We start from the raw sequence: 13,580 nt of genomic DNA on the forward strand, positions 1-13,580 counted from the left end.
AAATTTTTTGTGGTGGTCATAAAGTACCTCTCTCTTGCCCGCTCAGTTGGCCGTGCGGTCTAACGTACGGCTTTCCCAGCAGGAAGGAGCACCTGGTCCACGGCACGAATCCGCCCTGCAGACTTGTGTCGAGGTCCGGTGAGCTGGCCAGTCTGTGGGTAGTTTTTAGGTGGTTTTCAATCTGCCATGGTGAATGTGGGCTGGTTCCCCTTATTCCTCCTCAGCTACACAATGTCGACGATTGCTGTGTAAAATAAGTTCTCCACGTGCACGTACACCACCATTACTCTACCACGCAAACATAGGGGTTACACTCGCCTGGTGTGAGACGTCCCCTGGGTGGAGGGTCCACCGGAGGCCAAACCGCACAATAGCCCTGGGTTCGGTGTGGGGCAGCGGAGGGGTGATGTGGACTGCGGTAGTGGTCGTGTGGTTGTGGACCACTGTGGCTGCAGAGCCTCTCTGTTGTTTCTAGGCCCCTGGTTAACATACAATACAATACAATACCCCTCTCTTGGCAGCACGTCATTAAAAGTGTGTTCATATTTGCTAAATGTGTGCTAAAGATATTTTCAGATTCTGGACCCTACTTACACAATAATACCTCTTTAAAAATTACGTTGTTAATTTAAGTTAACAACAGTTAACAAAATTTGTTTTATTTTTATAATTTTTTGGATGGCCGTTAAGTTTCACCTTTCTGCCCCCTCCCCACCTCAGCCCCCTGATAACACGCGTCAGGGATAGTGCTTTGTATTATTAGGGTGAAGGCGGGTACACTCACCAGGGGTACACTTGATCTGCAGACCTTCATTTTGTGGTACATCATGAACCCTTTACTCGTTGTTGCAAGAAGTCTTCTTTCTTAACTCCATAGACAAACGACACCGTTGTTTTTACCTCTCTAAACAACATCAAATACCTCGTCTTGTGATCACTGTCTTCTGAACACAACTGTGATACTGAATCCTACCGATTCCTGACAAATTATGAGAGACATCCCAGTTTACTGCAAGAGAGGAAGGACTGGGGGCTTACAAAGGAATGATCGATGAGACATTAAGACGTAGCTGAGTGGGTACTCTCTGCATGTTGGTCTTGTCGTGAGAGTGACCACATTCTAGAAGATAAATTGTACTAGTGTGATTCTTGCTGTGATTGTTTAGCAAAAGGACGACTCCATGGACCTCAGATGCGAGCAATACGTCAGCAGCATCAGATGAACTTTGAAATTGCTGTGAGTAACCCACAGCTGTGAAAACATAAACAAGGGGGTGGCCAGCATTCATGTCTCCAAAATATGCAGAGAAGGGAAACATCTACACCAATCCTAGGCGACTGTTGTTAATAATTCCAAGGCAGCCCATCGGAAGGATCACTGAGGGTAAAGGAAGGCACATGACGTTACTCAGAGGGGGAAAGAGTTTCGAAAGCCGAGACAAACAAACTGAGAACTGGAAAGAAAACTGGAAGAATGTGGGACATAGCGTTGATGCGGATGCACCCTTGAGAGAAGGTAGATTTCATGTAATCTAAACTACATGAGCGTGACAGGGTGGAGAACTCTATGGGGAATCATGGTGTGGGAGTGGATTCTGTGGTAAGCGAATGGATAACAGACATAACGGGAAATACATGGCTGACAATGTCTTCGATAGCTGACAGGACAAGAGCGCGTTCGTGCTTAGATACATTTTCATTCCTGGTGTTAGCATAAAGTAAACATTGCCCTCAGTTCGATGGTCGGTTTGAACACCGCAGTGCATTACTACGACAGTGCTATTGGATTTGGTATTGCCCTTGCTTTCCTTCAACGTCTGAAGTGTCTTAATAAGACAGTATCAGAGGGGGACCAATTTTTTGTTGTTTCAACAGGGGCTCCGAGGAACGGCAGCATTTGTAAGAGTGTCATAAACTTTATTATCAGACTCTGGCTAATCAGATATGGAGTCCTTTCAAAAGAAATTGAGTAAATGTTATTTTAAAGTGCAATATTTACAAGTGTGTTTCATTTTCAATGGGAGAGAGTGTTCCTCCTAGAGGATGGTGTGCCTTGGAATACATGATGTTTTCTGCTTGGTACTTCAGTCTAGTGACTGATTTTAGAATCACATGAATGGATGCACACTAGAGGCCGCCATAAGCAATTTACACCATTTTCTACTGTTTTTGCTGTTACACATGAGGTTCTATCTTGAGCAGCATTTGTAGGTATTTCGTTTTCTGTACATTTACGTGTAGTTTAATATACTCATATTACAGCTATTAGGAATACATTTTAATTCTTCTGTTATAGATTTATTGCGAGCTAAATTCTATAAATTTTTAAAAATAGTTATATGTCTTGTGAACAGTTAAACCATACTTCATTGATAGTGCACCTTCGAACAAGGTCTTTTACGGTGGAGCGTGTGGTATTTGCAAATTAACTGATTTTCGTTAATGTATGAACAGTTTTACCTGTTTTGAAAATAGAAATTTGTATTAGTTTCCAATAGCTTTAGTTCCAAAATTTATTTAACTTGTAACTGGTTTCTGATAATACTTCTGCTTAATTTGATTTCATTTACTGATTATTGGTGTGCAGTACAGTAATAAAGTAACAGATAGATAACTAGGTACAGTAAACACAACATTTTATCGATTTCAGTGGTTTTAAATTTCAATAGACTATTTGTTCCTAAGTACAAGATCGTGTTGAGCCTTGAAACATGTTTTCATACCTAGAAAAATCTTAGTTTTCCGGCGTAAACCTTGTTATTTCAAAAAAAGACTGCCGCACATAAAACTGAAGACCACCGTTTAAAAATGGAATAAGAAAATACAGTGATGTGCAAAACTTAAGGACGAAGGTAATTTTCACATTATGTGTCACTGTCAAGTAAAGAATTGCTACAGCAGAAGATAATTGAAAGATATAGGCAATGAGACGAAAAGGAATGACACTTTTATTCAGAGATCCTAATTACACTTAAGTCCCCGCGATTCATGATGGTCCCCTGGACGCTAATGCTGTGCCACGTTTAAGTACAGGCGCAGGTTTGGGGAATTCTTGAAAATCTCGTGCAGCTATGGCTGGAAGGCCGAACGGATGGCAGGCGCGCGGACGATGTTGGCATCTTGCAGATGGTTTTGCGAGGCAGGTTTACGACACTGCTTGCAGGAAAGAAGTCACGGCCGACGGGCTCTGTATAGAAATCTGAAGTCCCAGGTACGTGTTGTGAAGAACCCATACGTTGCAGTTACAACAGCCCCTACTAACGTGTGTAGGGGCCGAAGTGAACTGAGGAAAGCTGGCGTAATTATCAAAGACCACTCCACTTGTCTCATTGTCATTGTCTTCACGGGTTTACCGCCGGATCACGTTGTGCTAATTCCACAATATTTCCTCGGAGGAACTGTCCGACATCTTCAGGAGGTTCAACCTTACTAGTGGCAAGGTGCGACTGACGGTATCCGCACGTCGCCGCCCCTTTCCTAGAACACACGCGCGAAGAATGCGCAGGCGTAGAATTCGCTGCGTTTGCTAACAGTGGAACTCAAGGGACTTTGTTTCGACTGGGGGCAGCAATTGCAACTGAGACAATGGCGCGCAAGGTTCACCTGTCATGGACGGGAAACCAATTAACTGCATACATTTTCATTATAGATCGATCAGCAGGATAAAATACCAGCAGGTAGGGGAAAGGTAGTGCGGGATTCAGTGTATACTGATTCGCCGAGGGAAACGTTATAGCCTATGTGGTTGCACCGCTCTTAAGCAATGAAGAGGTGGATAGTTCGCATTGCTTTATCAGCAGGAGTTAGCGAATTTGAGTGAAATTAATAGGTAACAGCAGTTCTAGGCGCTACAGTCTGGAACTGAGCGACCGCTACGGTCGCAGGTTCGAATCCTGCCTCGGGCATGGATGTGTGTGATGTCCTTAGGTTAGTTAGGTTTAAGTAGTTCTAAGTTCTAGGGGACTGATGACCTCAGAAGTTAAGTCCCATAGTGCTCAGAGCCATTTGAACCATTTAATGGGTAACAGATGATTCCGAGTAGTGTGGATAACTTAGGCGCAAGGGAGGTGACTTTGTCAAAGGGTGCAATAATAGCCACTCTGGAAATCTAGGAAGATGAGGATTTCGATAGATCGAGAGTAGAGGAAAGCCACAAGCACACCGTCAATAAGGATGTGATCAGAGAAAGTAGATCATTTGAAGAGCAATGGTTATGGAGAACTTGTTGTTGGGTTTTAGTGATTTATTTCGTGCGAACAGAAGGTTACCAGCAACCCCGGTGATGCAACACCACACACCGCCAGGGGATAGTGCACCAATTTGCAGGAAGCCATACCGTATAGCAAAGCAGCTGCAACCACTGGAAGAGGAATTTATTGAACAACAACTACAGGATGGAATCATGGAACCGATTAAGAGTCCCTGGAATACCAATATTGTCATCATGCCAAAAAAGTTGGCGGACGGGACACGGAAATAAAGATGTTGCTGTGACTACAGATATCTAAACGTGCGAACCATTTCCGATGCTTATCCAATCCCAAACATCACGGAAACTTTGGATAATTTGAGTGTCGGTTCTTTACAACTATGAATCTCAGGAGCGGATACAATCAATTGGAGGTGGCGCCTGAAGATAGGCAAAAAACAGAGTTTACCGTCCCAGCAGGACATTTTCGTTACAAACGCATGCCATTTGGACTAAAGAAAGCACTGGCAACTTTTCAGCGGTTATTAGATGGGTTACTGAAAGGATTAAAGCCAAAAATTTCACTAATCTATCTCGATGACGTAATTGTCTACTCAAAGGTTTTACCGGAGCATGTGAGACGTTTGGAGAATGTCGTTGATAGGCGACGATCGGCACGTTTAACGTTAAGTGTGGACAATTGCCATTCTGCGCAGTTCAAGTAAACTACTTGGGGCACGTGATTAATGAGCGTGGCGTACAGACTGAGCCTCGTCTTACAGACGCAGTTCAAAATGTGTCCGATACCACAAACAATTAAGCAGTTACAGTTGTTCATTGGCCTCCGTAATTATTATAGACGGTTCGTGAAAGACTGCGAAAATCAACGGACCCTTGAACAAGCTACTGAAGAAGAGAACGAAATTCCATTCGTCGCAAGAATGTCAGGATGCATTTGAAAAATTGAAAGAAATATTAGTGTCAGATCCTGTACTGCCGCTGCAACCTGGTAGGTGCAACTGTTGGCTTCCTGTTATCAACTGCCAATTTCCGAAATGGATGCCTATGAGAGAACAAAATCAGAGAGGGGTTGCAAAGGCCGCTCTAGCACGCATTGGGACCTTTTTTGTAGAAGCAGATAGTGCTAGCATTCAAATGCTAGAGGCAAAATTAAGCAAACTGACGCGGTTTCATACTGATGTTGAGTCGTCTCAAGGTCGGCTGTAAATTGAAGACGAATCCACGAATCACAGCAAGGATAGAGAAGAATTCGAGGATTCATGGGACTTGATTGAATCGACTATTAAGGGTTTAATCAAGGGGCACGCTAAGCTACAGCCTACGGAATCGAGCCCGACAAGCAGTGCCAGTAGTTAAAAACTACCTGCCATTAATTTGCCAAATTTCGAAGAGGACTACCTTAAGTGGTCGTCCCAAAGAGATGCCTAAGTCTCTTCATAAACGATAATTCAGTTGATGACATACAAGAATTTCATCACCTAAACTCTTCTTTGCGAGGTGAAGCAAGGATCTGTTTGCAACGTATACCTGTAACATCAGGAAATCTATCAGTTGCTTGGGGACTTATCATGCAGAGGTATGATAATCCAAAGGTAATTGCAACCAAATATGCAAAGGCTTTGTTAGTTCTACCTACTGTCGAGCATGGCACGGCAATCGATTACAGGCAATTAATTAATCACCTACGTAGCCATTTGAAGGCCGTAGAAGCTTTTAAACCTGACGTTCCTCTTCGTGGATTGATTCTTTCTTAAGCCATTTTGGCTGCTTTGCGCCCCACAAACCAGCATGAGTGGGAGGTAAAAACGTCTGGACCCACGATCACCACATTGAGTCAACTGATAGATTTTTTTGGAAACAAAATGTCAGGCTCTTGGGTTGATCTAATTCAGGGACATCACCTCAAGAGATCCGCAAGGAAATGCCAGTAACTCAAACCAAGCATGTGATAAAGGCTCATCTGGCTAATGCTGATGCTGAAGGGGCATGTCAATTTTGTAATGAACCTCATGCTATCAGCAAATGCAAGGAGTTTCGAGCACTAAATATCGAAGAGCGACGGACAGTTGTAACATGAAATAACCTTTGATCTTTGTGCATGTGCCCTGGTCATTTCCCGAGTAAATGAAAGGTTACTCCTTGTAAGACCTATAAGGAAAGGCACAATATACCGCTCCACAAGTCAGCTGATTCAAGGGATAGACAGAATGGTGAATCTGGAAGCAACTCCTTGGCCCATCAGGCTACGAAGGGGAGATGTGACACAAATTGTTATGCTTTGTTGGCAACTGTTGTAGCAACAATAAAGACAGCAAGGGTAGGTTGCAGTCTTGTAGGGTGTTGCTAGATAGTGCGAGACAGCTGTACTGTGTATTTAAGGGTATGGCAGATAAATTAAGATTGAAAAATGTAAACAGTCGTTTCCTGTGAATGGTATAAACAATGCCTTTGCAGCCTCAGTGTCTTGTTCCTGTAACGTTGAACTGTCGGCTAGCCTTAGCGACTTTCATATCAGAACCACTTCTACTAAAAATGGTTCAAATGGCTCTGAGCACCTGAGCACTATGGGACTCAACTGCTGTGGTCATCAGTCCCCTAGAACTTAGAACTACTTAAACCTACCTAACCTAAGGACATCACACACACCCATGCCCGAGGCAGGATTTGAACCTGTGACCGTAGCAGCAATGCGGCTCCGGACTGAAGCGCCTAGAACCGCACGGCCACCGCGGCCGGCCCACTTCTACTATTGTTGAAAATGTCACAAGTTACCTACCAGCAAGCTATATATATTATTAAGCTTGATGGGGAATTTCTTGATAGATATTCCTCATTCAAGAAAACCTACAGGGTTTTGGCTTTCGCACTGAGGTTTGTCAACAACACTAGATTGCGGCAAGCATACAGTGTGCCCTGATTTTGTGTCTAATATTATTTTTGCTGTTTTCCTTGTTTTTGAACATTATTGTTTGTTAAATTTATGTCTATTTGTAAAACGAGGTGACTTATTTTATAGTGGGAGTATGTTGAGTTCCATAACTCACTGGTCTCTGTAAGAGCCATCTAACGGCAGTTTGAAAACTGGGCAGGTCAGACTGTCCGTTACAATCCGCTCCCTTTCGGGGAACATTGTAACTGTGTGTGCACAAGTGGACTTCCCAGGTCCTCCGTGCACGCAGGTAAGCTGGTCGGCTGTTGTCACAGGCCAGCAGGTAGACCAGGCACTCTGCAGCGAACAGACGTGTGTCTCGTGCAGCCAAGGGCTGCAGCTCGCGGGCGCCTTGGGCACGTGTTACATATTGCTGAATAGAACCTGCAAAGTAGTACCAAAGAAAATTTGAACATAGCTGCTAAGCTTCAGTGACCGTTTCAGAATTATATTAGAAACAAATAAGCCCTCGGTCACAAATATGAAGTCAAAATTGACCAGGTTTCGACGCTACTATGATCGTCGTCTTCAGAATTAAACTAACAGTTTAATTCTGAAGACGACGCTCATAGTAGCGACGAAACCTGGTCAATTTTGACTTAATATTTGTGACCCAGGGCTTATTTGTTTCTAATATACCAAAGGAAGTGTTTATGTATCAGAAGGTTTGTCTTCGGTGTAATTAATGTGAGTCCGCAGCTCGTGGTCGTGCGGTAGCGTTCTCGCTTCCCACGCCCGGGTTCCCGGGTTCGATTCCCGGCGGGGTCAGGGATTTTCTCTGCCTCGTGATGACTGGGTGTTGTGTGCTGTCCTTAGGTTAGTTAGGTTTAAGTTGTTCTAAGTTCTAGGGGACTGATGACCATAGATGTTAAGTCCCATAGTGCTCAGAGCCATTTTTTTGTAATTAATGTGAGAGCAAAGAGGCCAGTGAGTCCTCCCGCACTACACGCTCAAAACTTAAACGTAATGACGCAGGACGAGAGGCCTGTAAGCGAACTGTGCACAACAGTTTTGAGGTAACACTCCAACTCTAACGACTTCATTGTCGATGAGACATATTCTAATCTTTCTTTCTTTTATTGGTGGCAACTATGATGAAGCTGACGAGGTCGGTTATATTCCTGTCTGTAATGTTCCTATCTTTAATATTTTATTTCCTCAAGCCATAACATTCTTAAGATCGCTATATACACGATGGTGGTTTTTTGAATCATGAAATAATCAGTACTAATATGAAATATCCTTTTCATTCATTTAAATGATACTATTTGAAAGTTATCTCTTAAACTGACAACTTTCAGTATTGGTCTTCTTTCGCGTTTTGTTAAGTCAGAGATACTTTGTAGAGACATTTTCTGTAGCAAGTTACCGATCTCTGGAAGCATTGCTGTGTTTGGCTACACTTAGTAGGTTGTCTTGTAGATGCTCTTTGCAGAGCCCAGCCACACAAGCCAATGAGTGGTGAACAAGGCATGTGGTTGGTAGAGAATATCTATTCGGAGGCTGATGCTCGAGAGAGGCAGATGTGGTAACGCCCTTTTATACACTGACGCAACAAAAGTCACATGATACCTCCTAATGTCTTGTTGGACCACCTTTTGCCGCACGTAGTGTAGCAGCTCGACTCAAAAAGTCGTTCAAGTCCCCTATGGTAATATTGAGCCGTCCATAATTGCAGAAGTGTTGACGTTGCAGGATGTTGAGCACCTACTGGCCTCTCGATTATGTTCCATAAATGTCAGATGGGATTCATGTCGGGCGATCTGGGTGTCAAATCATTATCTCCAATTGTCCAGACCGTTCTGGAACCCAGTTGCAAACAATTGTGGTCTGGTGACGTACGTAGTTGTTTGGAAACATGAAGTCCACGAATGGAGGCAAATGGTCTCCAAGTAGCCGAACATAACCATTCCCAGTTGATGATCGGTTCACTTTGTCCAGAGGATCAGAGTCCATTCCACGTAAACATAGCCCACACCATTATGGAGGCACCACCAGCTTGTACAGTGCGTTGTCGACGACCTGGGTCCATGGCTTCGTGCGGTCTGCTCCACACTCTGTGGTCTGCACCATCAGCTCTTACCAACTGAAATCGCGATTCATTTGACGAGGCCACGGTTTGCCGGTCGTCTGGGGTCCAACCACATGGTCCCGAGCCCAGGAGAGGCGCTGCAAGCGATGTCGTGCTCTCAGCAAAGACACTCGCGTCGGTCGTCTGGTGCCATAGCCCAGTAGCGCCTTCTTTCGCCGCACTGTCCTAACGGATACGTTCAGCATACGTCCCACATTGATTTCTGCCGTTATTTCACGCAGTGTTGCTTGTCTCTTAGCACCGACAACTCTACGCAAACACTGCTGCTCTCGGTCGTTAAGCGAAGGCCGTCGGCCACTGCGTTGCCTGTGGGGAGAGGTAATCTCTGAAATATCGTATTCTCGGCACACTCCTGATATTGTGGATCTTGAAATTTTGAATATCTTAACGATTTCCGAAATGGAATATCCCTTGCATCTAGCTCTAACTACCATTCCGCGTTCAATGTCTGTTAATTCCTGTCGTGCGGCCATAATCAGGTCGGAAACCTTTTCTCATGAATCATCTGAGTACAAATGACAGCTACGGCAATGGACCGTCCTTTTATGCCTTGTGTATGTGATAGTACCGCCATCTATATATGTATTCAGGGTGTTACAAAAATTTGCGGTCAAACTTTCAGGAAACATTCCTCACACACAAAGAAAGAAAATATGTTATGTGGACATGTGTCCGGAAACGCTTACTTTCCATGTTAGAGCTCATTTTATTGCTTCTCTTCAAATCACATTAATCATGGAATGGAAACACACAGCAACAGAACGTACCAGCGTGACTTCAAACACTTTGTTACAGCAAATGTTCAAAATGTCCTCTGTTAGCGAGGATACATGCATCCACCCTCCGTCGCATGGAATCCCTGATGCGCTGATGCAACCCTGGAGAATGGCGAATTGTATCACAGCCGTCCACAATACGAGCACGAAGAGCCTCTACATTTGGTACCGGGGTTGCGTAGACAAGAGCTTTCAAATGCCCCCATATATGAAAGTCAAGAGGGTTGAGGTCAGGAGAGCGTGGAGGCCATGGGATTGGTCCGCCTCTACCAATCCATCGGTCACCGAATCTGTTGTTGAGAAGCGTACGAACCCTTCAACTGAAATGTGCAGGAGCTCCATCGTGCATGAACCACATGTTGTGTCGTACTTGTAAAGGCACATGTTCTAGCAGCACAGGTAGAGTACCCCGTATGAAATCATGATAACATGCTCCATTGAGCGTAGGTGGAAGAACATGGGGCCCAATCAAGACATCACTAACAATGCCTGCCCAAACGTTCACAGAAAATCTGTGTTGATGACGTGATTGCACAATTGCGTGCTGCGGATTCTCGTCAGCCCACACATGTTGATTGTGAAAATTTACAATTTGATCGCGTTGGAATGAAGCGTCATCCGTAAACAGAACATTTGCACTGAAATGAGGATTGACACATCGTTCGATTAACCATTCGCAGAAGTGTACCGGTGGAGGCCAATCAGCTGCTGATAGTGCCTGCACACGCTGTACATGGTACGGAAACAACTGGTTCTCCCGTAGCACTCTCCATACAGTGACATGGTCAACGTTACCTTGTACAGCAGCAACTTCTCTGACGCTGACATTAGGGTTATCGTCAACTGCACGAAGAATTACCTCGTCCATTGCAGGTGTCCTCGTCGTTCTAGGTCTTCCCCAGTCGCGAGTCATAGGCTGGAATGTTCCGTGCTCCCTTAGACGCCGATCAATTGCTTCGAACGTCTTCCTGTCGGAACACCTTCGTTCTGGAAATCTGTCTCGATACAAACGTACCGCGCCACGGCTATTGCCCCGTGCTAATCCATATATCAAATGGGCATCTGCTAACTCCGCATTTGTAAACATTGCACTGACTGCAAAACCACGTTTGTGATGAACACTAACCTGTTGATGCTACGTACTGATGTGCTTGATGCTAGTACTGTAGAGCAATGAGTCGCATGTCAACACAAGCACCGACGTCAACATTACCTTCCTTCAGTTGGGCCAACTGGCGGTGAATCAAGGAAGTACAGTACATACTGACGAAACTAAAATGAGCTCTAACATGGAAATTAAGCGTTTCCGGACACTGGTCCACATAACATCTTTTCTTTATTTGTGTGTGAGGAATGTTTCCTGAAAGTTTGACCGTACCTTTTTGTAACACCCTGTATATCGCTATCCTATGACTGTGTCACCTCAGTGTACCTGAACATAATGTACGTAGATCATAAGTCAGCGGGTGTCGTGCATTCGTAGACATCGCGCTATAAGTGCGTGCCTATTTTTTATTCGTATTACATCGCTTTCTGTGACATTATTTCCAACATTTAAAGGACTTGAATTAGCCCTTTCTGTGTTAAGACAATACGTTAGGAGCTTTGTGAGACATGTAACCTTCGAAGCACGACGCAGAATCGGTTTTATATCTATCCCTCCGAGTATTAGAGCATTTGAACTCATCACATCCCCACTCCTGCTTAAGTACTGTACCTATTCTGATTCTTTGTTCTACGTGTTTCATGCTGTTACGTTGTGTGCCCAGTGGTGACTTTATTCATGTTTAAATACAATTAAACATTTTCTTACTAAAAGATTCTGAACTGCACTGCTGTCGTGACTAGTACATACATATATTTGAAATAGCTATGGTGCGTTCTGTTCACTCTCATTGCATGTACAGTACAGAAGTCATCTGTCAGCGTTCCAGAAGAGACTGACATTTCACTACGTTATGCATAACATAATAGGTTATATCTTTAAATATTCAGATTTCTAAACAGAAAGGCTAGGATAAAAGTATGGATAAGAGATGCCCGTAGCACATCATTTGGCTCTAAGGTTAATTGCTTAGAAAGGATGGGCACACTGTAAAAAAAGTTGTTTCCTGAAATTTTGAGAAATATATTTTTGAAGACATTGCTCTTTTTATGCCTTTTTCTTTAAGGACCCTTAGCAATCATTTAAAGCCCACAGACTTAGTATGACTTTAAAACTGGTATTAAGTAAGCGTGCTCCAGTCTGGGATGGAATGTAACATATACCGAGGTACACTGTAACAAGCGCGAGCAATTGTATTCATGTTGGCGTAATTTCTATTATTCAGCTGCTTCAGAATACAAGCTATACTTAAATGTTACTAAGAACTAATTTTTACAATCTTTGAAAATAATTTACATTTTTTTACAATATTCTTCAAATGTTAAATCTTTTTAACTTCAACTTAATATATGCCTACTACTTTTTTGTTTTTCCCAAGCAAATAGATTTTGGTAAAACCATTACTATACATTTTTGTGACATTGTGTTTACAATAAAAGGATATACAAATGCATTTGGATTATTGGCAATCCCACAGAGAAATATCACTACATCGTCACCACGTTTATCCTTACTCCTGACCATTTTACCAATAAAGTGAAATGATTTCTTGTCAGGGACTCAACCAAAACACAGTCGTCTTCACAGCGGCCTGAGGTTTTCTTCTTTGCCCTCATTTTATCCTCATTGCCTGAGTAACCTAAGAGATCATAGTTTTGTCTTGTACTGTTCCAGGCAAATCTGATTCATTTGAAGACAGATGTCTCTTGTTAGTTTTGGTTTTCTTTACCTGCTTTATCTTCCAATGTCAAGAATGATGTTTGGCACTTTTTTAACTCGCTTATTTTTTGTCTTTCCCCTCTTTCCAATTTTCTAGTTGCTCGTCCTTTCATCAGCTTTGCAGAAACCTCGAAAAATACTAGGACTAAATAAATTCTGTCATGGCTCGTCCTTCTCACCTGGTATATTGGAAGAGTCTTCATGTGGCTCACTGGCCCTGATCATTGCTGTTGGCATCTAGAAAAAGGGTGCGCTGTCTACATCACTGTGTCCCACATTAAACTGTTACACTGTGTCCCATAGAGCAGCTATATATAATTTCGTAAGTTTCAAAAAAAGTGAAAAACAGTACAAATTTTTCGCAGTGTTGTACAACCACTAGCATTTGACTAAGGCCATAGTATTCAGAACTGTATATAGATTATATATCACTACAAATAATAGAGAGAATACCGTATTAAGATAAAATTTTATTTCGCGTACCTCGAACGTAATTTTTTTTTTTTTTTCACAGCAGACAAAAGGTGTATTTTAGTCACTTACAGAGCACACTGCTCAAAGATGGTAACAAATGACTATAGTAAAAAGGTTATTTATTTATATGCACATCAAAAAAAAATTTTGTATCACCTCGGTTCCGAGAGTTCCGGAACCTGCACAGAAAATTGCAATAGAGATCAATATAAACATCATTTCCACCCTTTTTACTGCTCATGAAAACCACACATTGAATGTTGCACCACCATACT

General features: G+C 43.0%; 1 long non-coding RNA gene across 1 annotated transcript in view; it reads right to left on the reverse strand.

The window, feature by feature from the left end:
* The window catches only part of LOC126101066 (uncharacterized), a 100,862-nt gene that overhangs the window by 3,884 nt on the left and 83,398 nt on the right, over positions 1-13,580 (reverse strand). Inside the window, exon 2 of the long non-coding RNA XR_007522251.1 lies at positions 28-479. This is a non-coding gene — a long non-coding RNA (uncharacterized LOC126101066). The remainder of the gene's footprint in view (positions 1-27; positions 480-13,580) is intronic.

Source organism: Schistocerca cancellata, chromosome 9 (genome assembly GCF_023864275.1).
Source record: "Schistocerca cancellata isolate TAMUIC-IGC-003103 chromosome 9, iqSchCanc2.1, whole genome shotgun sequence".
NCBI classification, from domain to species: Eukaryota; Metazoa; Arthropoda; class Insecta; order Orthoptera; family Acrididae; genus Schistocerca; species Schistocerca cancellata.